Genomic DNA, 22,660 nt, shown 5'->3' on the forward strand with positions numbered 1-22,660 from the left:
TTGGGGTCCCCAGTGCCCCTGAGCTGCATACAGAGCCTGGGTCTCTTTGGGAAGGTTCTTGGTAGCCGATGGTGCCCAGCCCAGCCGTGGTACAGAGCACCATACCTTGTCCTGGCAGAGGCAGGTGGCTCGGCCTGCCACATCACACAAACCCTGGGCTGCTGCCCGCTGTGCCTTGCTGGGGTAAAATGTGTTTCTTAGCTGCCAGCCGTGGAAGCAGCAGAGCCCAGTGCTGCGGCTGCTGGCCCAGCGTGGTGGCAGTGCCCGTGGGACGGTCCATGGTCACAGTCTGCAAAGGGAGGATGAGACAACCAGTTGATTTTGGGGAAGGGAGCTGCTGGCACCGGTCGCTGCAGGCACTACGGCTGTTTAAAATGCACCTGTAATGGGCATATAAAGGTGTATAATTGAAGTAATACCTGTATGATTAGCTTGCCCGTGGAGAGATCCCAAAACATCCCTGCTCCAAGGCTCTGCCTCTCGTCCGAAACCAGCAGGGTGACTATGTGACATTGCTGCTGGCTTTTGCCCTGTTCTTTCGGCGCCCAACGAGTGCCTGCATCCAAGCGAGAAACCAGAGGCTGCCCCAGGCTTAGAGCCTGCGTCCCCCTGGGGTGCATGGGCTGGGCACCACACAGGGAGCAGCACGCTGACCCCCCGGTGTCCCCGTGCTGGAAGATGTTTCCCCAGGATCCGAGGCCCTTCTGAACGAGCCACTCTTTGCCAGCACTGTGCATGGGTGCGGGCTTGGACAGGCAGTGCCTGGGAGATGCCTCCTGGAGAAAGGAAGGGGAAACCTGCGGTGGTTCATGGCGAGGACCAAGCCCAGTGCTTCCTGCATCCCTGCCCGACATGTGCAGCTGGCATTTGCCATCGGGATGTGAATGCTGGAGGCCAATCTGGCATTGCCACTGAGCCAAGGCCACTCAGTGCGGCCATGACTAAACCGAGACCTTGCTCTGCAGCTGACGCTGCGGGAAGGCAGCACAGAAGCTGGAGATTAGGAGGGATGCAACTGATGGCAGAACAGGGTGGCCTTGTGCAGGGCCAGCCAACATCAGCGTGCTCAGGGCTGCTGCTACGCACAGCTCTGTGAGCCAGGGCTTGTGTAATTCTGCACCTTGGCCGATAAAGCTGGCAGGGCTTGGCCTGAGGTCTCTGGTGTTTGTTTCCTCGGCCCCAGTGGGAGCAGACTGGGGCCTTGGCCAGGCAGCAACTGGAGAGAGGCCCACCAAGGCTGGGACTGGGGGGACAGGGGTGCAGGTCCCCTGCGAGAGCACTGGATGCGATGGTATCGGGCAGGGCTGCCAGCAGTGGGGACTGTCAGAAAGCATCAGATCCCGATGGCAGCAGGAAAGGCCCTGCAAAAGGCTGGATTGTGGGGGACACTCAGCCCCAGGAGATGAACAAGCAGGGGCTGCCTTTCCCGTGTCTTGTTTCTGCTGCTTTCCTTTGCTTCTTCCTTGCTTCTTGTTCTGGTTTCTCACCAAGACATGTCTTTCTCCCACTACAACCTTAAAAGGCTGGAGAGATGGGCCCCTGCGACCCTCATGGGGTTTAACAGGGTCAAGTGCAAGATCCTGCACCCAGGTCAGGGCAGCCCCCAGTATCAGGCTGGGCAGAGAATGGGTTGGGAGCAGCCCTGAGGAGAGGGACTGGGGGTGCTGGTGGGCGAGAAGCTGGACGTGACCCGGCCACGTGCGCTCGCAGCCCAGAAAGCCCCCCGTGCCCTGGGCTGCATCCCCAGCAGCGTGGCCGGCGGGGCGAGGGAGGGGGCTCTGCCCCTCTGCCCCGCTCTGCTGAGACCCCCCTGCAGCGCCGCCTCCAGCTCCGGGGCCCCCAGCATAAGGAGGGCACGGACCTGTTGGAGCGGGGCCAGAGGAGGCCACGGAGATGGCCAGAGGGCTGGAGCCCCTCTGCTGTGCAGCCGGGCTGGGAGCGCTGGGGCTGTTCAGCCCGGAGAAGGGAAGGCTCCTGGAGAGCCTGGAGCACCTTCCAGCACCCAGAGGGGCCGGCGAGGAAGCTGGGGAGGGGCTTTTCCCAAGGGCCTGCAGCGCCAGGACAAGGGGGAACGGCTTTGCGCTGAGAGAGGGCAGATGGAGATCAGAGCTGAGGGAGAAATCCTTCCCTGTGAGGGCGGCGAGGCGCCGGCACGGGCTGCCCAGAGCAGCTGTGGGTGCCCCAGCCCTGGCAGTGCCCAAGGCCAGGCTGGACGGGGCTGGGAGCCACCGGGGCTGGGGGAAGGGGGCCCTGCGCGTGGCAGGGGTGGGACCGGGGGGTCTTCAAGGTCCTTTCCAACCCAAACCATTCTGGGATTCTGCAATTCTCAGGGCCACTCTCCTTTCTGACACTGCCTCTTTCCTTGTCAGGCTCCCCCAGGATCTCAGGAGCAGTGCTTGGCAGCTGGGTGCTGTGCCAGGGGTGACTGTCAGGCTGGTGACACCTGCACCGGGCTGGCTGGCTGTGTGGCAGCAGCAGCCTGGCTGCCTTCCACCACCGCCCTCCGCCCCTGCTGGCACCGGAGCTGCTGCATCCTTTGCCGCACACCTCAGCCTGCCCAGGGCTCCCTCTGCACCGGGGGAAAAGTCTCTGCTCCCGTGCCACAGGGTAAGCCCTGACCCTGCGGGTGCCCTGTGCCCAGGCTGCGTGACATCCCACTGCATGCTGGAGTCACGCTAGCAGGAACAGGGGGGCACCCCTGGGGTGAAATAAAAGACCCCTGGGTCCACGAGTACCACCTGCCCCTTCCCCTCGGCACTCTCCCTGCCTCTCACCCTCCTTCCAGGGGAGCATCCCTCCCGGCCCGGCCCAAGCCATGTGCCGCTGTCCCCAGAGTCCTGGTGTCTGGCCCACTCCTCTTCCCGCAGCTCCGGGTATCCCAGCCACCTCTACGCCCCCCAGGGCTCCCGGTACAACACGCTCCCTCCCGGTCCACTCTGCCCCTGGTGCCCAACCCCACCCCATACCCCCTGTCCCGCAGCACCTAGACCCCTCTGCCCTGGCATCCCAGTGTCTGCTCCGCCCTAGAGCCCCAGGGTCGACCACTGCCCACCCCACCCCCTCTCCCTACCCCAGGACCCCCATTCCCCTCGGCCACACCGTCGCTCCCGGTCTAAAAGTCCCCCCCCCCCATCGTCCCTCTATACCCGCTTCACGTGCTCCCGCCGCCCCCGAGCCGCTTCCGCCTTCCCAAGGGGGCGTAGCCCGACGAGAAAAGGGGGTGTGGCCAAAGCTCTGAGAGAAGGGATGGCGGTGGAGGGGCTTGGCTACGGTATCGGGGGCGTGTTTTGACTTGGTGGGCGTGGTCTCGGCGGCGGCGGCGGAGGGGCGTGGCTGGCGTCGGGCGCTGCGCGCGCGTCTAGGGCCCGGCAGCGGCGGCGGCAACGGGGGGAGGGCGGGAGGGGGTGGGTAAACCGGTGCTGGGCTGAACGGAAAAGGGTTAGGAAGAAAGGGGAGAGGTTTAAAAGAATCTGTATCTCCTCCAAGATTAAAAATTTAAAAAAAAGCAAAAAAAAAAAGCCCCTCTCAAAACATTTTAATAATTCAGACGGACTCACGCGGAAGAGGTCAAAGGTCGGAGGGCGAGGAGCAGCCGTGTCACCGCCGGTGAGGTGAGAGGTATTGGCGAACGCGATCGGTTCCTGACAGATACCGGATTTATTTTAAATAACCGACACACACCCCCTCCCCCCGCCGCCTCAGCGCGGTTCCCGCTGGGCCTGGGCGCGCGCCTTCCCCTCACGCACGCGCGCGGGCCGGGCGCTCGCCCCCCTCCCGCCTTTCCCCGGTCCTTAACGGTCCCACCGAGACCCCCCCCCTTTCCTCACTCCTGAGGGGAACCTGCGGCCTCTAGGCCTCTCCCTCTCTCTTCCCGCGGCGGGAAGCCTGAGGAGAGGCCCCCCCGCCCCCACGTGGATGTATGGGTGGGGGGGCTTCCCGCCTCTCGTGGGTGGGGTTTTGCCGTGGGGGTGCACAAGGGAGGCCTCAACCCTGCGGTACTTCAGGTGCCTGTTGGATTTGGCAGTGGAGAGGGGTGAATATCTCCTTCTGGGGGGGTGCGTGTGGGTATTGCGTTTTATTTCATAAATGTGTTTTGTAATAATTAGCGAGAGGGTGAGTGGGTTTTTTTAGGAAAAAAAAATATTAATTTTCTTCTTTGCAAAGAGCTTTCCGGAGATACGCGGAAGGGACAACCTTACCCACCTGGCACCTGAGGATAGTGAAGGCAGTGGTGTCTGTGGGGAGGGAGGGGAGGTGGTGAGGAGGATCGGCAGAGGGGCTGGAGTGGTGACCGTTCTGCCTGCGCTGCCTGCGGGAGGGCTTGGAAGGAATTGGGATCAAAACAGAGAGTGTTTACTGCTTAGGAAACCGGGAGTCATCAGCCTGAGGTATTGTGGTGCTGGAGGAGAGCAGGGAGTGGAGAGGAAGGGAGGGAAAGCATGAGGAAGTGCACCTGAAAGAGGGATGTAGAAAGTTGTGGTGGGTCAGAGGTGGTGGGATGGGGCTAAGCTAGTGAAGAGGGTAAGATGAAGGAAAGAGTTAATCACCTCCGCTGCAGAATCAGGAGAACGCTGCAGAATCAGGAGAACGTGCTTTATAGAAGAGAAGAGAAATAACGGTGCACCAAGGGGATTCATGAATGCGGAGTAAAATGCTCTGCTAGGTTTGCTTGGCACGTCAGTTGGTGGTTACGAATCGCCTCAGAACCAGAAGTGTTCTGTTGCTTTGGTTTTATGGGGTCTTTGCTCTCTGGTGACAGCATGGTGCTGCAAGTATCTTTCACTCTGGCTAATCACCATTGTATTTGGAGTTTGACTATACTTAGGAATCTGCTGCTTTGTATGAGACCAAATGAACATTTTTATATTATTGTCTAATGTAATGAGCAAGGAACTGTGTGAACCCTGAGGTAGTGAGGCTGTGTATTTGGGAGAATCCCAAGGAAAGGACTACTGCTGTAATGCCAAAATTTCCTGAACGCAACGTCTGCTTATTTTTTGGGATTGTTGAAAGACAAATGAACTTTCCTTTCATGAAAGGGGCAAAGATGAGGTATGATCTCACTCTTTGTCAAACCTAGAACTGTTATGACAGTGTATTAGTGTGATAAATGTAGGATTACACGAGCTGTTGTGTAATGTAGAGAAGAGATTAGCTGACTTGAATTCAGAAGAAAGGAAAACACCCGGGATTTTCATTGAATGTATGACTCGTTTAGAGCTGTGCTGTTAGCCCCCGAGTCCTTCCACCAAAACTCTTCTGCTCAGTATTTTCAGTTACAGAACTTAACTTGGTACAATACTGTTTATTTTTCCAAATGTTATTCAGATATAACATCACAAAAGAGCAAAGAAGAATCAGGTTTTGTCTCGGGAGCATTAAAATAGCTTTTTAAGTGTCAAAATCTCAGTGATGAATGAATTTGTTGAGCTCTGTTTGAAGACAGCTGTTGAGTTATTCAATGTGATTTTCATTCAGTGCGTTGTTAGGCCTGTCTGTCATCAGAGTTCATATAATTATTAATAGAAAAGTCTTTTATTTTTCTTCTTCTTTCCCTCCTAGAAGAGCAAAGAGTTTAAAAAAATACAGCAAGTAACAGGGAACTAAAAATAGTTTTACCTGTCTATAGCAGAATGTAGTAGTTAATGAGTGGAAGGGGAGTAGCATCAGTATGGCAATTTCAGCACATCCTGTGACCCGGGAATCATCCTTTCTATTCTTGCTGCAGCCAATTTTCTGTGCTGGGCTTGTGGAACTGACAGCCCTCCCTTGACTGCCTTTCCAGGGAGCTGCAAGCAGCTTTCTCCCATTTTATAAAGGATTCTCTGCAGCGTGCTGTGGCATTGTGGAGTCCTGTGATGGGGAGCATGATCCTCCATGCCAGGTGCTGTTTGAGCAAGGAGGAACTGATAGCGCTTTTTCAGAGGAATTTAGTCTTGAGTATGAGACCAGAGGTAGGTGTAGACTGAGCTTTACAAGCATTCGTTAGCTGTAATATCTTGTGTTGTAATTCCTTTGAAACTTAAATGGTGTGTTAAAGGGTGAGAAAGAAAGGTCTTAAGGAGTGCCAGGCAGTTCTGTGGCAGTGCAGCCTTCTGTTTCAAGGTCTATGAGCTATTGCTTCCCACAGCCAAAATATCAAAAAGAAGGTGGAGGAACAGGGACTTAAGGGTGGTTGTCTTCAAGTGAATCTTTTAATTTGTGTTCTCAGGTGAAGACACAGGCCCTGGTGTTTCAAAACAACTGGTGTCCTTTCTGCCTAACTGGGTTCCCTTGGGAAGAAAATAAAATTCTAAGGCTCCTGTCAGTAAGAGTGAGTTTCAGCCACAGCAAGAGAGGGGTGGTGAATGAGGAGGGGAGGAGGGTTGCATTTCTTTGGTAAAAACTGAATTAATCTTGTATGGACCATTGTGATAAAGATGCAATGGGAATAATAGTTGGTTTGTTTTCAAAAGACAATGTCCAAGTCAGGCTTTCAGACTTGTTCAACAGAGTGGTCTGGGGATTGTTTCGCTGTTGGGAGGAAGGAGCTTAGCTATTTGCTGATCCCACATTTCTAATTGGTGATTATTAGAAAGAAAATTATTTAGTTCTGTGTGATGCTAAAGATGACAAAAGCTGCCTTCTCGGATGTTGGGAGTCCTGGTAGTTTGCTTATGCATGCTTGCCAAGTGTTACTTCTGTAACCTAGAACCTGGTGAAAATCAATCCTGTGTGAGTCACCTTACAGGTGCTTGTGTTTCGTTGTGCCTTCTCGGGGTGCTTTTCAGGTCTGAAAGATCTTAAAGTGCCATCTTCCTTTTAATGAGAGGTGTTCCAATTAAAGATTTGGTGGTTTTGTTTTTGAGGAAACAATGGAAGGAAATACATGCTGAAGTTTACATCTTACTTTTTGCTTTCTGTTTCATGGACTAAGTGGTTTGTCTCCTTTATTTCTGTCACTCTTAGCATCCTGCCTGTGAGAGGATCCCTGCTAATTAGGTGAATGACAGAGGCAAAACTTCTGGCCTTCAAGAGTTCAGAGTAAAAATACCATGAAGCTGGAACGTTTGGGAGTTGTAGAGAAGGTCTGTGTAGAAAAGGAAGCGTGTTTCCCTGGAAAGCCAAAGGTAGACTTCTGTTTTTCTGCCAAACCCAGAGGTTTTGGAAACCCTTCGCTTGGTAGCTGTCAGAAGGTGCCCAAGTGGTACTACACTAACCAGGTCCTCCTCCTGAAATGGGAAGATGATTTGGTTTACGTTTCCACAACATATTTATCAGGAAAATGATAGTACTTAATGCATAAACTTAGTTTGATCAAACTCTAGTTACAGTTGGTCGGGAAGCTCCTGTCAGTGATGACTGGTCTTGGTTATACTGGTGTGTTTTTAATTCAATGAAGCAGCTTATTCAAAAGCTATTTCTGAGGGGTTTTTGGGGGGGAATTTCCTCCTAGGAGGCAAATTGACCCAATATAGGCTGTGATCTTGGTAGACCAGAAAAATCATACTGCTGTTGCATCAACAGAGATCACCAAAGCTAGCTGCTGAACTAAATTCAAAGGATTGTGGGAGCAGTGATGAAAATAGTGGCAATGCAGAAGGTGTTCGAAATGTGTGTGCTGGCAATGCAAGTTTCAGCAGAAGGAAGGTAACTTAAATAACTCTTCTGTCCTTCCTCTATTAAAGTCAGAACCAGGACCGGTTTCTGCATGGTGGAGGGACTGCACCTTTGTGTGGGGAAGTGGAGCAGTCTGTGGAAAATGCAGAAGTCTGCTAGAAGTATTTACACAGATGTGGTTTTCCTGGGGAAGGGTTTCAGAAGCCCACTGTGTCTGTCGCACCCAGGACTGAAGTAGTGACGTAAGTAGTGGTGTAGTGGGCTGCTCAATGAACTACATTTCCTCCTGAGGAATGTATTCACCTGTTATGGACACTTTTGAAAAATGTTACTGTCCTCTTTAACTTGCCCTACCCTGTAGAACTGTTGAGTGAGGTATGGATGTTAAGCTTTTATCATGGCACAACCTCTTAAAAAATAGTTACGGTAGAAGAGGTGACTCAGATATACAGACATCTGTTTGAGAAATAGAACCGAAAACCATACAGTCAGAATATATGGACCTAAATTAAATAGTTTTTTGTTGCTTTGCTTTGTTTTTTTTAAGTACAGATCACTAACAACTAATTCTGATTTCTGTCCTGAAGGAGAGTTTTGAACCAGGAAGTTTATCTTTTGCAGGGAAGGGAGCCCCAGCCATAGATAAAGAAACATGAAAGAAGTCACGCTCATTTCAGATGCTCATTTGATGAGGTAAATGAGTAATTGCAGTTGCAAAACTGTTGAGGAAAAAAAGCCCCAGTAAATTTCCGATGGTTATATTGTGATGATAAATGACTGCTATAGGTGCTTCTCAGTTACATGAACTTTGTCTCAAGAAAGCAGTGCTGGAGCTGGGTAGAAATCACATTAAAGCACTAGTTACAAACGTTGCTTTCATCACTCCTGCAATATGTGGCTTATTCAAACTTAGAGGTATTTCCTTTTTTCATTTGAAGAGTAGCAAGACCGTGTAAGAAGGATCAAGGTAGAAATCAAACCTGACTATCAGAGGCCATCAAGGGATACAAAAATTATTCTGTGAATGTCTTAAGAAGATAGTGGAGGAAAGAACATAGAGGAAAAAGTACTGTCCAGTGTCACTGAAACAGAAGTGTTCCATAGCTTTTGACTCTTGCTGAAGACCCAAGTCAGCTGGTGAGCAGCTAATGCTGGTGACAGCTTAGAAAAAAGGGCAGGTTTTCAAGCAGTCATTTAAGTGAGATATTTTCATATGTGTACTTAAAGTACAGACTAAAAAAACCTTAAAAGCTTTAGTAGGCATCTTTTGAGAAATGGGAAATAGGCGATGCTTTGAAAGATTAGAGAAGAGCAAGCAGTTTGTGTAGGTGGAAGAGTGGGGAGTAGTAGTCATCTTAAAATCCTGCAGTGGGTAGTCAGATGATTTGTAAGCACCTGAAGGATTACAGGAAGCACGTAACAGCAAGTGCTGGTTTGCCACAGGTGTTTCCTTGGCAAAGTGAGTTTACTTCTTTCTAGGATAAGATGTTGGGTCTGTTTCTGGCTGCAGAAACAAAAGCTTCCGTGTATCTTGAATTCAGTAAGGTTTTGGGTTTTTTTGCCCTGGTAAGATTCCCAGTTAGGTGAGATTCTAAAACCAAAGCTTAAGAACGTGCTGCTATACGATGGATACAGATGCAGTGAAGCAAATGTACTCGGAGTACCAGTAAGGATCTCGCTAAAAAGGAAGGCTGTACTGAGAGCATTACTGAGGGCTATGGGTTTTCATTCATGACTTGAGTGGTAGAACAGATGATGCATATTAAAATTGTAAGTGACGTAAAGCAGGGAAGGACTACAAATATGACAGGATTAAAAATTGAGAAGTGGATTTGATGACTTAAATGTTGCCTGAAAAATTGGCTACAGGTCAATAAGAACAGTGGCAAAGTTTTGAATTCAAGTAAAAATAACCAGCTGCAGGCGTTAGAATAATTGAATAGGTATAATCCATAATTAAATGAACCTTTCACCCACACTGGTGACTAAGGTTCTCCTGTGGGGAAAAGGAGGCAGAAGTTTTGTCTGGGTATATAAACTGGAAAATAAACTGCAGGTTATGACGCAATCCATTCCACCCAGTGCCAGTAGGGCTTCGCTGGGACTCCCTGTGACATGGCTTTGATATGATGCTGGAAGGGTGACATGAACCAAGTGAAGAGGACATACAGAGGAGCAGTCAGTCTCTGGAAAGCATGGTCAGGGAAAGCTGTGTGCGCTGAGAAGGCTGAGAGGAGAATCGAGGGAGTGACAGTTACAGGTAGTGCTGCTGAGGCTGCCCGCAGAGAGTGGCACAGAAGGAGCGGTTTAAATAGCAGGGAGGGACACAGGTAAAATGTTACAAACAGTGATTGAAAGTACTAGAGAACGTTAGATGGCTGCGGAGTCTCTGATTAAATGCTTAAGAACAAGTTGGATAAATATCTGTTGAGAATAATTTGAGCGTAGCTCTTAGTGCTCTAAGTGAGGTGCATGAATTGGAGCCCTTGCAGTCCCTTCTAGCCTTGTCTTCCCTCACTATGCTCTGTAGTTACTAGTGAGGTTTGTTCTGTGCTGCGAGTCTCTGACCGTGACTGGGTGAGTGCTGGGGCAGGATAAACAGAGTAGGTGAAGGGCCTTTCACTGCAGACAGAATGAGGCATGAGGCATGTGAACTGGAAGAAAAAGCTTGTGTCCTTCAGTGCAGAAGTGTCTGGCCTTGTTTGTTTCACAGAAAGCTCATGGTTATGCTGAAGTGTTTATCTTGCTTTTTTTTTTTTTTTTGTAATTTGCATGCTTTAGTAAGGTGTGAGGGCTACTTTGGGGAGGTTTTAATCTTTATTGCTAGTCCATAATATATGTAGTACTTGGAAACTTCAGAAATGACACTGAGGATGGATCTGACAAAGTTACTGCTTCATGAGTGACACAGACTCTAGAAGAATGGTTTGAGTTGAAGGGCCCTTAAAGACCCCCCAGTCCCACCCCTGCCACGCGCAGGGCCCCCTTCCCCCAGCCCCGTCCAGCCTGGCCTTGGGCACTGCCAGGGCTGGGGCACCCACAGCTGCTCTGGGCAGCCCGTGCCGGCGCCTCGCCGCCCTCACAGGGAAGGATTTCTCCCTCAGCTCTGATCTCCATCTGCCCTCTCTCAGCGCAAAGCCATTCCCCCTTGTCCTGGCGCTGCAGGCCCTTGGGAAAAGCCCCTCCCCAGCTTCCTCTCCAGCCCCTTTGGGTGCTGGAAGGTGCTCCAGGCTCTCCAGGAGCCTTCCCTTCTCCGGGCTGAACAGCCCCAGCGCTCCCAGCCCGGCTGCACAGCAGAGGGGCTCCAGCCCTCTGGCCATCTCCGTGGCCTCCTCTGGCCCCGCTCCAACAGGTCCGTGCCCTCCTTATGCTGGGGGCCCCGGAGCTGGAGGCGGCGCTGCAGGGGGGTCTCAGCAGAGCGGGGCAGAGGGGCAGAGCCCCCTCCCTCGCCCCACCGGCCACACTGCTGGGGATGCAGCCCAGGGCACGGGGGGCTTTCTGGGCTGCGAGCGCATGTGCACGGGTCACGTCCAGCTTCTCACCCACCAGCACCCCCAGTCCCTTTCCTCAGGGCTGCTCCCAACCCATTCTCCACCCAGCCTGATACTGGGGGCTGCCCTGACCTGGGTGCAGGATCTTGCACTTGACCCTGTTAAACCCCATGAGGTTCGCAGGGGCCCACCTCTCCAGCCTGCCCAGGTCCCTCTGGGTGGCATCCCTTGCCTCCAGTGTGTCAACCTACCACACACCTTAGTGTTGGGAAGCTTGCCATGGGTGGCTCAATCCCAGTGTCCATGTCATCGACAAGGATGTTAAATGGTGCTGGCCTCGGTATGGACCCCTGAGGAATGCCACTTGTCACTGATCTCCACTTGGACATCAAGCTGTTGATGGAACTTGTTGAGCGTGACCATCAAGCCAATTCCTTGTCCACCGAGTGGTGCATCCATCAAATCCATGTCTCTCCAGTTTAGAGACAGGGATGTTGTGTGGGACAGTGTGCAATGCTTTGCACAAGGCCAGGTAGATCGTCCAAAAACATTTACATATTTCACATTGCAGACAAGAGCATGGGATAAGATGTTAAACTTTATCTTCTAGAGAGGTTTAGAAAACGACATGAGTAGCAATAGCAGCTGTAGTAGAAAGACAAGCGTTTTGAGGACTCTGCTGGGTGAACTGTTTGTGTGCTCCTCTCCGAAGTCTTGCATAAAGAGCTGCAATGATGTGCAGGCTGCAGGGATTTCTTACAGAAAGAGCGAAGCAGATGACGTTGTGTTCCAGAGGAAGCACAAATGTAGGCACAGCTACTTTATATTACAGCAAGGGAGCTTGATTAAGGCCTACAGGAAGGTAGAGAACACCTAATTAACACTTGGAGTACATAGTATTTCTATGGAAATTAATTTTCTCCATTCTTCAGAAATCTTAAAATGGTAGTTTAAGATGCCTCATCAGTGCATTCATATAGACAAGGTATATCCTACAAAGGATCAGAGATGCTCTTTGTAGGTTGCTGTTTGTATCCTGGAGTGAGTTTCTCTACAGCTGGAGTCGGGAACTTCCCAGGCAGCCAGGGAGTGAAAAGCTGATTGAACTCCTGGGTGTTTGTGCCTGGCTGCCCAGTTGGGGTGTATTGCCACAGGCCAGCATACTCTTGGTGAAGTAGAAGGTGGATTTTCTGTAGCTGGATTTAACAGTAAAGCTCTGATATGTAACTGCGTGTGGGTGTTGCATCAGTCTTTGGGTATTTTTAGGAGAAAGTGATTCCCTAGCCATTTGTTGTAAAGCAGCTATATTGATAAACAAAAAGAAGATTATTCCAAAAGCAGTCACATGAGATGCATTGCATAAGGACAGCTGCTGGGTCAGGCTGATGGCCTCTTTAGGTTAGTGTCTGGTTTCTGAGTGTGAACAGTATTTAGTACAGGGGAAGAGTGTACAAATTAGACAAATACATTGGATACTGGCAGGCAGTGCAGTGTTCGAGAGAAGTGGCTTGTGGCCGAGGGGCTTCTCCAGCCAGAGGAATGCCTTGGCTTTGCGCTGAATAGTGCTTCACAGCTTGCTCATCGAAAAATTTGTCCACTTGCTTTTTTAACCCATGTGATATAGATAATGTCCGGGGGTAAAGATTTCCACAGCTTAACTGTGTGTTTATTTTGAGTCGCCACTTTGTAGTTACATTTGATGCTGAATTATTCCTGTACTGAAAGAGGCCACCCTCCCCTGTTTGGTTTCCTCATATCATCTCCGTTAGAGAAGTCTGTTGTATCCATTTGCTTTAAAAATCTTTTCCAGATAGAAGTCTTCCGGTACTTTTTTGTTTTGTGGAAGCTGCTCTGTATCTTTGATCATCTTTGTTGAACGTCTGTGTACCTTTCCTAATTTTCCTGCGTGTTCTTTTTGAGATGAGGAGGAAGAGGAAAAATGACCAGAACGGTGTGTAGCACTCAGTGGGTGCATAGCACAGATTTAGTTATTAATGTAATGATTTCTGTTTTTTGTTCCATTCTTAACAATTTGTAATATACAATTTCCTTTTTTTTTGACTGCATTGAGCTCATGTTTTCAGAGAATTAGCAATTAGGACCCCAGGCTCTTGTTCATGAGTGGCTATAGCCAGTCAAGAATGCATTCCTATATATGTAACATTATTTACCCTGTATGCATCATGTACCGTTCATTGGCATTGAACTTAATCTGTCATTTTGCTACCCGGTCACTCGGTGTGGAGCTATTTCTGCCAGCTTTTCAGTCAGCCTGATCTTTGCCCTGTGAATAACGGACAACTGAAAGTGTTATTTATGTCCACATTACACCTTTTTTCCAGGGAAGTTGTGAATCTGTCAAACACCGCAGTTCCCTATGGGACTGTGTGATTACCTCCCTCTGTTAAAAGAATCAGATGTTTGTTACAATTCTTTCTTCACCTGTCTTACACTCAGCTTCTAGCCACATGAAGGCCCGACCCCTTTATCGCATGATACCTTAGTTTTTTTATATAAGGAGTTTTCTTGGGCACATTTTTAGTAGTCTAGGTAGACTTTCTAAATTGGATCTCTGATCTATGTGCTTGTTTGTTCCTCTGGAGAAGTCAGTCTTAACACATTTGTGAAGCTGACTTCCTTCATGTGTGGTAACTCTCCTTCCAGCAAAAAATTCTGTTTGCTATTTTCTACTGTTTTCTTTAGAATATATGCTTTGGTGATCAGTAGTTTCCCAGATATTCCCTAGCAAAAGCAGGAAGAATATTTCCCTCCTTTCAGCAACCATACTGGGGCAAAAGGTTACCTGTCACTTTAGCTGTCTGGTGTTGGTGATCCACTGGATCTTCTGCAGCCATACCCTCTGGTCTGGGACCCTGCCTGGTGTAACCTCTCATTCTGTAACCCCTTCCCTTCTCTGATGTGCCAATCTGTGGTAGAGTCTGATGTCCCTCCTAAAAGGATTTCAGCATGGAAGCTTCCCCCCTCCCTGTAACTTACCCTCTGTGAAGATAAATTCAAATTTTATTTAGTTTTCTTCAGTGTTTTTCTGTTCTCTCTGTGTTCTTCCTCTATGGGCCCTACAGACTCTCTGGAGGACTTGCTGCTCATGGTATCTGAATTAACATTTATTATTAGTTCTTATACCTCTTCCTAGCAGTTCCTCAGACTCCTTTTTGATCTGCTGTATAATATTATCGTACAGAGTATGCAAGACCCTCTCTCCTTATTTTCCTTATTTGGATGCATCTTCAATTCTTCACTGAATTTTTTGTTTCATTTCTTAGGAGCCTCCCATGTAATATTGCTACGTAGCCTCTGTCACCTCCAAATTTTTTCTTCTAATTCCCCACAAGGTTTTTATAAGCACACTTTTTTAGTGTAGTTTTTCATGTCCTGTCCCCCCTCACTCTTTTTTTTTTTAATCCCTTTGCTGTTATGCAAAGCATTGGGTTTTTATTTGGGACTCTGTTATTCCTGTAAAGATGTAACTTTAGCTGTCAAATGAGATTTTCTTGTAAAAGCAGAACCACTGTCCAAATCTGATTCTCTGTGCTTTGCTTGTTGGGAGTTTTAAATAGAGAGTTAGTTCAAGTACTGCTTAGGTCTGATCCTGCTGAGGTGGTGCCACATATGAAGGAAATCAGACCTGATGCTGTCTAACCTGATGATAGCTCACGTCTCTGTTGATTTTTATTTCTGTTGAACCTTTTAAGGACTTAGACTACAGCCTGGTTCTGCATGTCCTGCCATGATGATACTGACAGGGAGAAGTGTACTAAAGCCACACCACTTGTGCTGACCTTGGCTCACAAGGTACTAGGTACAGAACTAACCATACAGCAAAAACAACGTTGGAAGAACCTTCAGTGGACTGAATAATAATGAACTGGTCTTAATCTTGTCGATAGTGAAGTTCAGTGTAAAATGCGTTGGAATGGTGAGTTCCAAACTCAGTAACTTTTTTGGTAACATGAAGGAATTGCTACTTCAGAGTTCTTTACGGTCTTTGCTAATAGATGGTGGAGGAGGTTTACAAGGCATTTGAAGAAGTTTTCAAAAGGCATTCTAACTACTATTGTTTAAAGTTTGTGTACTCCATGGCACTTGACAGTTCATATTCTTTCCAAAACTCCTGGTAGTTTTTGATTATAGTGCTATAACTGTGGGCATCTATTTATCTAAGTAAATGTCTGTTTTCCATAGTAAAAAATTCAAGGATGACATTAAAAGCCAAACACTACAGTCTGATTTGTCTCTTTTGCCCTCTTAGCTCTTTAGAGTAGGAGTTTAGTACTCAGTTGCTTAAGGCCTGAAAAAAATACTGATGTATAGCTGATAGATTGGTATTGTGGAAAAAATCCACCTTGGTTAGAAATCCTCTGGGTAGTTCACTGACAGATAAAGCAGCTTCTTTTTGGAGAGCTTAGAGATTTTACCTGGCTGGAAATCGACATGCTGCTTGGCAGGTTTGTTAGAAAAGCACATTCTGGTGAGACTGTGAAGAAAGTAAGAGTTCGATGCATGTCTTTCTAATATTTACAGTACTGGCTTTTGAATTACAATTCTTAGCTTTATATTTCACAGAATTATACTGACTCCATCAAAAAGTAGACTTTCCTTTTACAGACTAGGGGGAAATGAGCCTAGAGAGGACAAGCCTTTTGTCCAAAATCTGCTCAACAGCTTAGTTTCAAAATTGGAAATAGAAGTTGAGGATTGTCTCTGTGGTGCATGTCCTGCACCTAGTCTTCTCTGACTAACCCTTGTCCTAAACTAATTTTGCAGGTTTTCTATCATGTATCTTCATCACTAACCCTGCGTGAGGTATATACTATTTGTGAAATTGTAGTAAGTGATACTAAACCCGTATTTTAAGGGAGAAGCTGTCTCATATCATGTTTGGCTCTGTGTAGTAAATTGACAGTGGAGGCCAGATCATTGCTAACAAGAATGAGGTTGGGCAAGAACTCTGTGGTCATGAAGAAGAGATTGGGAAATGTTTTCTTGTGTTTGATAAGCTGTTAGTACACTTAAAGCCAGTAAGCTTCCTTTGGCAGGATGCCAAAAGAAGGGTAAACTTTGAAGCTGTGAGGTTCTTCTAATTTTGGATACTTTCAATTTTTGTTACATATCCCAAACTTCTGTGTTCTGTGGTTCATCATGTGGAATACCTGGTCATCTCATCCACAGCAATAAATTGTTGTCTGGCACTGTTGGAAGTATTTTAGGAGGCAAGAGAGGATGTTTGATAGAAGCTACATTAAATGAATTACTATTCTTAAGCAGGAGTTTAGCTGAGATTCTTCTCTTGTGGCAGAAGAATTCAAAAGATGTCCTAAAAATAGGTTTGGAAACTTATTTTGACTGTTAATCCCTTCTTTGGTAGCAGATAACACATTATCTGGGATGTAAAGATCATGTAAGTGTTTTCTTTTTGAACCTTTGTGGCAGTGTTTCTCTGTCATTGTTGCTACTCAAGCATTTCAAGATATGATTAATAATTTGTAAAATGAGTTAAATACCATTGTAAAATGGGGTCTGTTTCAGATAACTTCTGAATTTTTGAATTCTCAAAATATAAATGAATATTGTAGGGGAAGGAAAATGGGCAAAAAGGTGAGGATGAAGTGAGTGGCTACTGTTAATTTGTGTAGAATTTTGTATGCAGATGTGTGTAACTCCTTGATCTTCAAACATCTCAAGTTCCTGGCAGGTGTACTTTTATTTGGTTTTGGTGGTTTGTTTGGGATTTTTTTAGTTGACTGAAGGAAATGAGTTGCCAAGCAAGTTTAGAGCATGCAGCCCAAATGTTAGACAGGTGTGAAGAGCTTTGAGGTGTCTTCAGAGAAGGCTAAACAAGAAGGGAAGAGGATGTTGGGGATGTTTGATCCTTGCAATACAACATTGTACTGTTGAGAACTCGGAGGTTCAGCTTCCATCAAAACTAGCTTGTTTCTGACCAGAGGAAAGTGCAACTTGCACTGAGGATGCGTGTGCCTGGTTATCCTGGGCTAGAAGCACATTTTGTGTATTGAAACCTGGTTTCAAAACTCAGTTCAGACTGTTGTTTTGGCCGTATAGCTGGAATGGGTAGAGTGCAGCCAGAAATTTAGTTTATTGAAGTGTTTCTACTTTTTGAATATGAAAAGTACTCTTCTATGAAGAATACTCAACTGAGAACATACGGGTTGTTCTGGAGCCTTCTTTCTGAAAGAGTGGTGTCAGGATTAACCCATTTCAGACACAAGCCTCCAGGAGCTTAGTGCACTGGTCATGACTTTCCCATAGGAAGTATTCAGTTCCCCCGTGACCTCTGTGTCCTTACACAGCACAAAGCATGTTATTCTTCTCATGGGAATGCAAGCGGAGAATAGGAACTCAGTGTTAGAGCTGGTTGTGTAGCATTTCTGTGAAGGGAGGTTAGTGTCTTGAGCATACTTCTTGTTTTCCCACCTCTGAAATCTTCAGAAGAATGTTTCATCCCTGGCCCTCATTGGAGCAGAATCCACACTTCTTGAAGAGTGGGAGAACTGGGTTCCCAAGGTCTGTTCTTCTCTTCCTTCCCCTTCTTCCTTTTGCTGATGCCGGGGTGTGAGAGCTGCTGCAGCACCTGACACCAGTCATGTTACAGAGGGGACTGCAGCGGTGATAGCCTCTAACATCTTGAGGCTGTGAACCACCTCAACAGTCCAACAAAGGGCAAGAAAATCTGTTTTTTATTCTTTTTTTGCTGGTGTGTGAGCGATCTGACATCGGGCTGTTTTCTGCATCTGCAGGGAAACTTTTGAATTCAGTTGTTGTCAGGGGCTGTTTGTGGTGCTGAGTTTCTGGTGGTGCTATGAAATCATAGCTGTAGTGAGGACCAAAAAGAGGTCAGAGACATATTTGCAGGTCGAGTAGAGACTGTAAATCAGACAGTACACTCAGTATTGTTGGTTGCTCTTGCATTTCTGCATTGTGTCCTGGGTGTAGCCCAGGAATGCATGAATTACCTGTAGCCGTGTGTGTGAATATGTCCCCGTAGGCTGTGGAAGCAGAGGAGGTGACACATGGATATGAAAGAGGCATTCTCCTCTATGGACTCCCTGTTCTGTGGCTCAAGATCTTAACTGGAGCCTAGATAAAAACATTTTTTTCTCATTTGACAGTACAAATTTGAAGTAGTCTGTCTAATTTTGTCTCATGCAGCATCGATCCTGCTGTTCCCACTTATTCTGTGATAACTTTGAAGGCAGAAGGCTGCTACTCTGATTCTGCTGTCTCTGGGGAGCCTGCGTTGGATTGATGGATACCTGGCAAATGACTGCAGCACTGGGAGGGTGAATTATTGCTAATGGTCCATATGCCCGCCTTGCCCTCAGGTGCTGAGAGAACAGCAGTCAAATTGATCTGCTCTGTTGGCAACAGCAGACAACAACTGAGTGACCTTAATAAATCCTAATTTTTAGTAAACTCTTTGTTCTTTCCCTTTCGTTCCTCCCCTGTCCTTCCCCCAAATCCACAGCATTGGCACGAAAGCTTCTGAAATTCTGCACCTCATCTGGGGCTGCTAGAGTGATGTCATGTACTGTTCCCCTCGTGAAGAACAGGTGCGTTGGAGTGACAGGCCCTGCGTTTGAAATGTTACGTCCCAGTTAGGCGATGCGGATGGTGGTGGGGGTTTTTGGGAACACAGGGACCATGTTGGATCCATTCCTGCTTTACCAAGCTTGGTGTTTTAAATGGAAAATGCTGGGTTAAAATTAATGTTGAAAGTTTAGTTACAGGACTTTGCTATAGACAACAAGATGGAGCAAATTATTGTATGTATTGAAGCGCAAGAAAAATTACTACAGAACAGTGTTTACTTCTTGTTTTGTGTGTTGTGTCCCTTGTGTCCCCGTCCATCCCTCCCCAACTCTTCACTAGCTTGGTTATTTGTTTTTGTGACACCTAATGCTAAGGCCTGATTCAATAACATTTTATGGAAAACTGAGATGTTGAGTATACTTGAAAAAAACAGGTTACTCTTTAAAATCTTTTCCCTTTACTATATAAATTTGGTGATTTTGCCTCTAAGTTTACAGTGGGCTCATGTTGTCTGAGCTGCTGCTATCAGCTGCATTTTCCTGCACTTTCGGTGGGAAAGGGAGCCTTTCTGTGAAGGCGGTAAAATGCATTCAGGCAGAAACATAAAGAATTTGGAACATGTAACTATTGTTAAGTGAGATAAAAGCTTTTGTCTTGGGGGAAAAGTAATATCATTCAGCGTCTGTAAGGCTGAGTTTATTTTTCCAGCAAGAAGAAATTCTACACTTTTTCCTTTGCTGGTATGTCATGGTTTTTGGAAGAATTTGCAGTAGTGCCAGCAAACTACAGCACCAGTAGGATTTTTCCAAGAAAGTATAATTGTTCCAGGATCTGTAATGCTACGGAATAGCCAAGATGCGCAGTGTAATATTACCTTAGTTTGGACTTGGTCATATACTCATTTAGGAAGGAAACGTAAGATTTCTGTGTCTGAGTGTTCCAAACCTCATGTGCTGGTACAGCTGGGGATGAAAAAGCTGCTCTCTGTACGTAGGGATCTTGCGCTATATTTCTTAAACCTTAGTGAGGCTTGTAGAACCATATAGTGGGTTACCAAAAGGGTCATACTAAGACCGATTAGATGTGTGCTTCGTAAACACTGCTGCATGTTTGAAGTGGCAGTGCAAGTCTTTCCATGTAGAGGCTTTCTACAACGTGATGTGGGACTAACCTCTGGAGAACACCTTGGCATCTGCTCTTTTACTGTGGTCAAACACTGGAACCGGTTGCAGAGAGGTTGTAGAGTCTCCACTGGTGGAGATACCTGAAACCTGACTGAGCACGGCCCTGCCCAACCTGCCCCAGGTCACCCTGCGTGATGTCCTGAGGTCCCTGCCAGCCTCTGCCAGGCTGCTGTGTCTGTTGAAGTTGCCTGCGTTCAGCTTCAGTGCAGCTTCATTGCCTGGTGCAGAGTTGGCCACCACAAGCCTCCTCATTACATAAAGCTTCGGAAATAGAAGTGAATCATCTGTTCAGCTCTCAGACAGGTGGGAGATAGAAGAGCCTGACCTCCTGTCAGCTAGCTAGAAGTTATGGCGAGCCAGAACTAGTTTTTGAGGGGTATGGATGAAGAGCTGCTGTGCTGGCATATGCTGTGGGAGCAGCAGGGAAGGCCGGCGAGGCAGGGAGCAGGTGGCGTGATGCTGTGCTGTTAAGTGCTGATGCTGGTGCTTAATTCCAGCTGAAAAATTGTTTTGTCTTACGGCAGCAGTCAGCATGGACTGTGTTAAGTGGTATGTAACATAACACACTTGCTGATCAGGATAAGGATCAGCTTCACAAAGGGTGGCCTTGGGGCTTTAAAAGTATTGTGGACATTTAATATTCTCTCTACCTGTCTTGCGCTGTGAATGAACAGCAAATAAATGATTATGTTTTCTCTTGATGAGATGGTAGAAGCCCTCGTTCTGGAGCTGCAGTATTATGTATGAGAAGAGTTTTTGGCTACCGGAGAAACTCATCTGCAAGTGTGCGTGTGTGAGGCAGAGGGTGTAGTACACCCAAAAAAGTATGAAAAAGTGGTGTATAACATGGTGTCAGAGAAAAATTCAGTTTTTAGTCATATTTCCCTTCTAGTCTGTGGGCGAGGGAAGGGGCTTCAGAAGGAAATGGCATGCCAGCTGACACAGGCACTGTGCTTTTCTGACCTGTGTGGCTGAGCAGCCAGACTGTCTGAAAATTCTCCTTGGAGGAGCTGGCTGCTCAGCTGCTGTGGGCAGGAGAGCGAGGGCCGCTGGGCACAGGGAGTCTGCTGGCTCTGGTGTCTCATCTTCACTGGGCTCCTGCTGCCGCGTCAACTAGTCACATGCTATTAGGATTTTCAGGATTTGGGTTCAAGACCTTCTTGCCAGCCAAGCTGTGGTATGCGTGCATGTCTGAGCTGTGGTATGTACGTGTGCCTGTAGCACACTGGCTGTGAAGTGTACTTAGTCCCTTACACAATGTGATCTGCTGTGGTTTGTAGCAAATTACCAGTGAAGCGATGGCAATCGGATTGTTTCAGCAATTGCTTTTTCTCCTTTATGTAACACAAAAATGGGAGAAAAGATTCTATTTACAAGATAGAATTATTAATGTAACTAGGTGTTGCGAATTACTACAATCCATTTCCTGCCTGCAGCACTGCTGCAGCTCTGAATTTCCACTTTGTGACAAATTTGTGCCCCTAGCCTTTGTGTTGCATCTCACTTGAAACATTTGCAAGGCTGCACTGAAAAAGCATCTGTCTCTCCAGGCATGGATGAGTAACCTTGGTACAAGGTGTCTTTCCCACACCTATGCTCCCTCCACAGACCCTGATCCTTGGCCCCCCATCCCACACGTGCCCCAGCCAGCCCCCGGGTAATAGTTACCGTGGGAAGTGCTGCAGCTAAGTGAAACACTGGAATTGGATGTGTGTGTGCATGTGCAAAAGCATCTTAACTGAAGCAGCACTCGTACATAGCTGAATTTGTGTAATCCTGGCAATAATAATGTTTTACAGTTGTGTAAATGGAAGGAATGACTAGAGAGCCTAAGCAATTGCTTGATGTGTAACAATTTAGAAATTAAGAGACTTTAAAAGCTAAACCTTGCTGATTGCTTTTGTTTCCTATGATTTATCTGAACTTCATTGTATATCTGTCTCTTGTACCTGAAGTGAACCATGAATGCAGCATACTGTGTTGCAAGGTTAAGGAAATGTCCTGATGTCCTCTCGTTTCCAGCCAGACTTTGACTTGGATTTGCAGTTGTGCAAAAAGAACAACTCTGAATGGATTTGCCTTTAGCACTTGTCCTAAAATCAGAGGGTTTATTTCAGTTAGTTAATCTTTGTTTGCAAAAATTACTTTGAACAGAAGCGGTTCCCGCTTTTAACATTTACACGCGCTGTTGTAACATAGAGCTAATGAAGATTTTGGAATTTAATTTGCAATACCCAAAAAACTAATAAGCAAATATTACCTTTGGAATGGTTAATGTTTTCTCCTTAATGAATGCTGGTGTTTCACATCAGGTGAAGCAAGTAAATAGGAAGTTTTTCTCTTTGCAATTAGTAGAAATGGTTCCCAGTGCAGTGCTAATAACCAAAATTGCTGTTAGAATGTAAGGCTGGTCAAAGAGCTGGTCACGACATATTTCTGCTACAGAAGTAGAATATATTGTTCCCAAGTTACTCATAGAACAGACATCAGAAGGGATGGTCCAATCCTGACACTGAGCCCTACAGCAAGATCAGATCTGCTTGGTCATGTCTTTCTAGACTGCCACACCTAGCTCACTGGTTAGGTGTGGGGAGGAACTGTCATTTCTAGAGAAATGGCAGTTTATTTGCACTTGAAGGTAAAGGTGGAGAATCAAATGCCACATAGTTATGTGGGGATGAAGCCAGGATGGTGTCTGCACAGCATGTGAGGAAACTGGTTTCTTAGGGATGAGAATTTTTCTTCATGTTAGACCTATGCTTTATTTTGTGGATGTTAGGTATATCCACTTGAATTTTTAAGTAGTCTAGGCTTGGG

The 22,660-nt window shown here is 47.0% G+C and overlaps 1 protein-coding gene across 5 annotated transcripts in view; it reads left to right on the top strand.

The window, feature by feature from the left end:
• The first annotated feature begins 3,473 nt into the window (after positions 1-3,473).
• Positions 3,474-22,660, top strand: part of SCAP (SREBF chaperone) — a 68,443-nt gene continuing 49,256 nt past the window's right edge. For 3 of the 5 annotated variants that reach the window (XM_080385759.1, XM_080385763.1, XM_080385762.1), the window contains exon 1: positions 3,474-3,611. The gene's annotated coding sequence lies outside the window, so the exon portion shown is untranslated. Of the gene's footprint in view, positions 3,619-6,236; positions 6,314-22,660 lie in introns of those variants that run through there. The other 2 variants (XM_080385760.1, XM_080385761.1) reach the window with 2 other exon arrangements.

This window comes from Falco punctatus (assembly GCF_963210335.1).
Source record: "Falco punctatus genome assembly, chromosome: 4".
Taxonomy (NCBI): Eukaryota; Metazoa; Chordata; class Aves; order Falconiformes; family Falconidae; genus Falco; species Falco punctatus.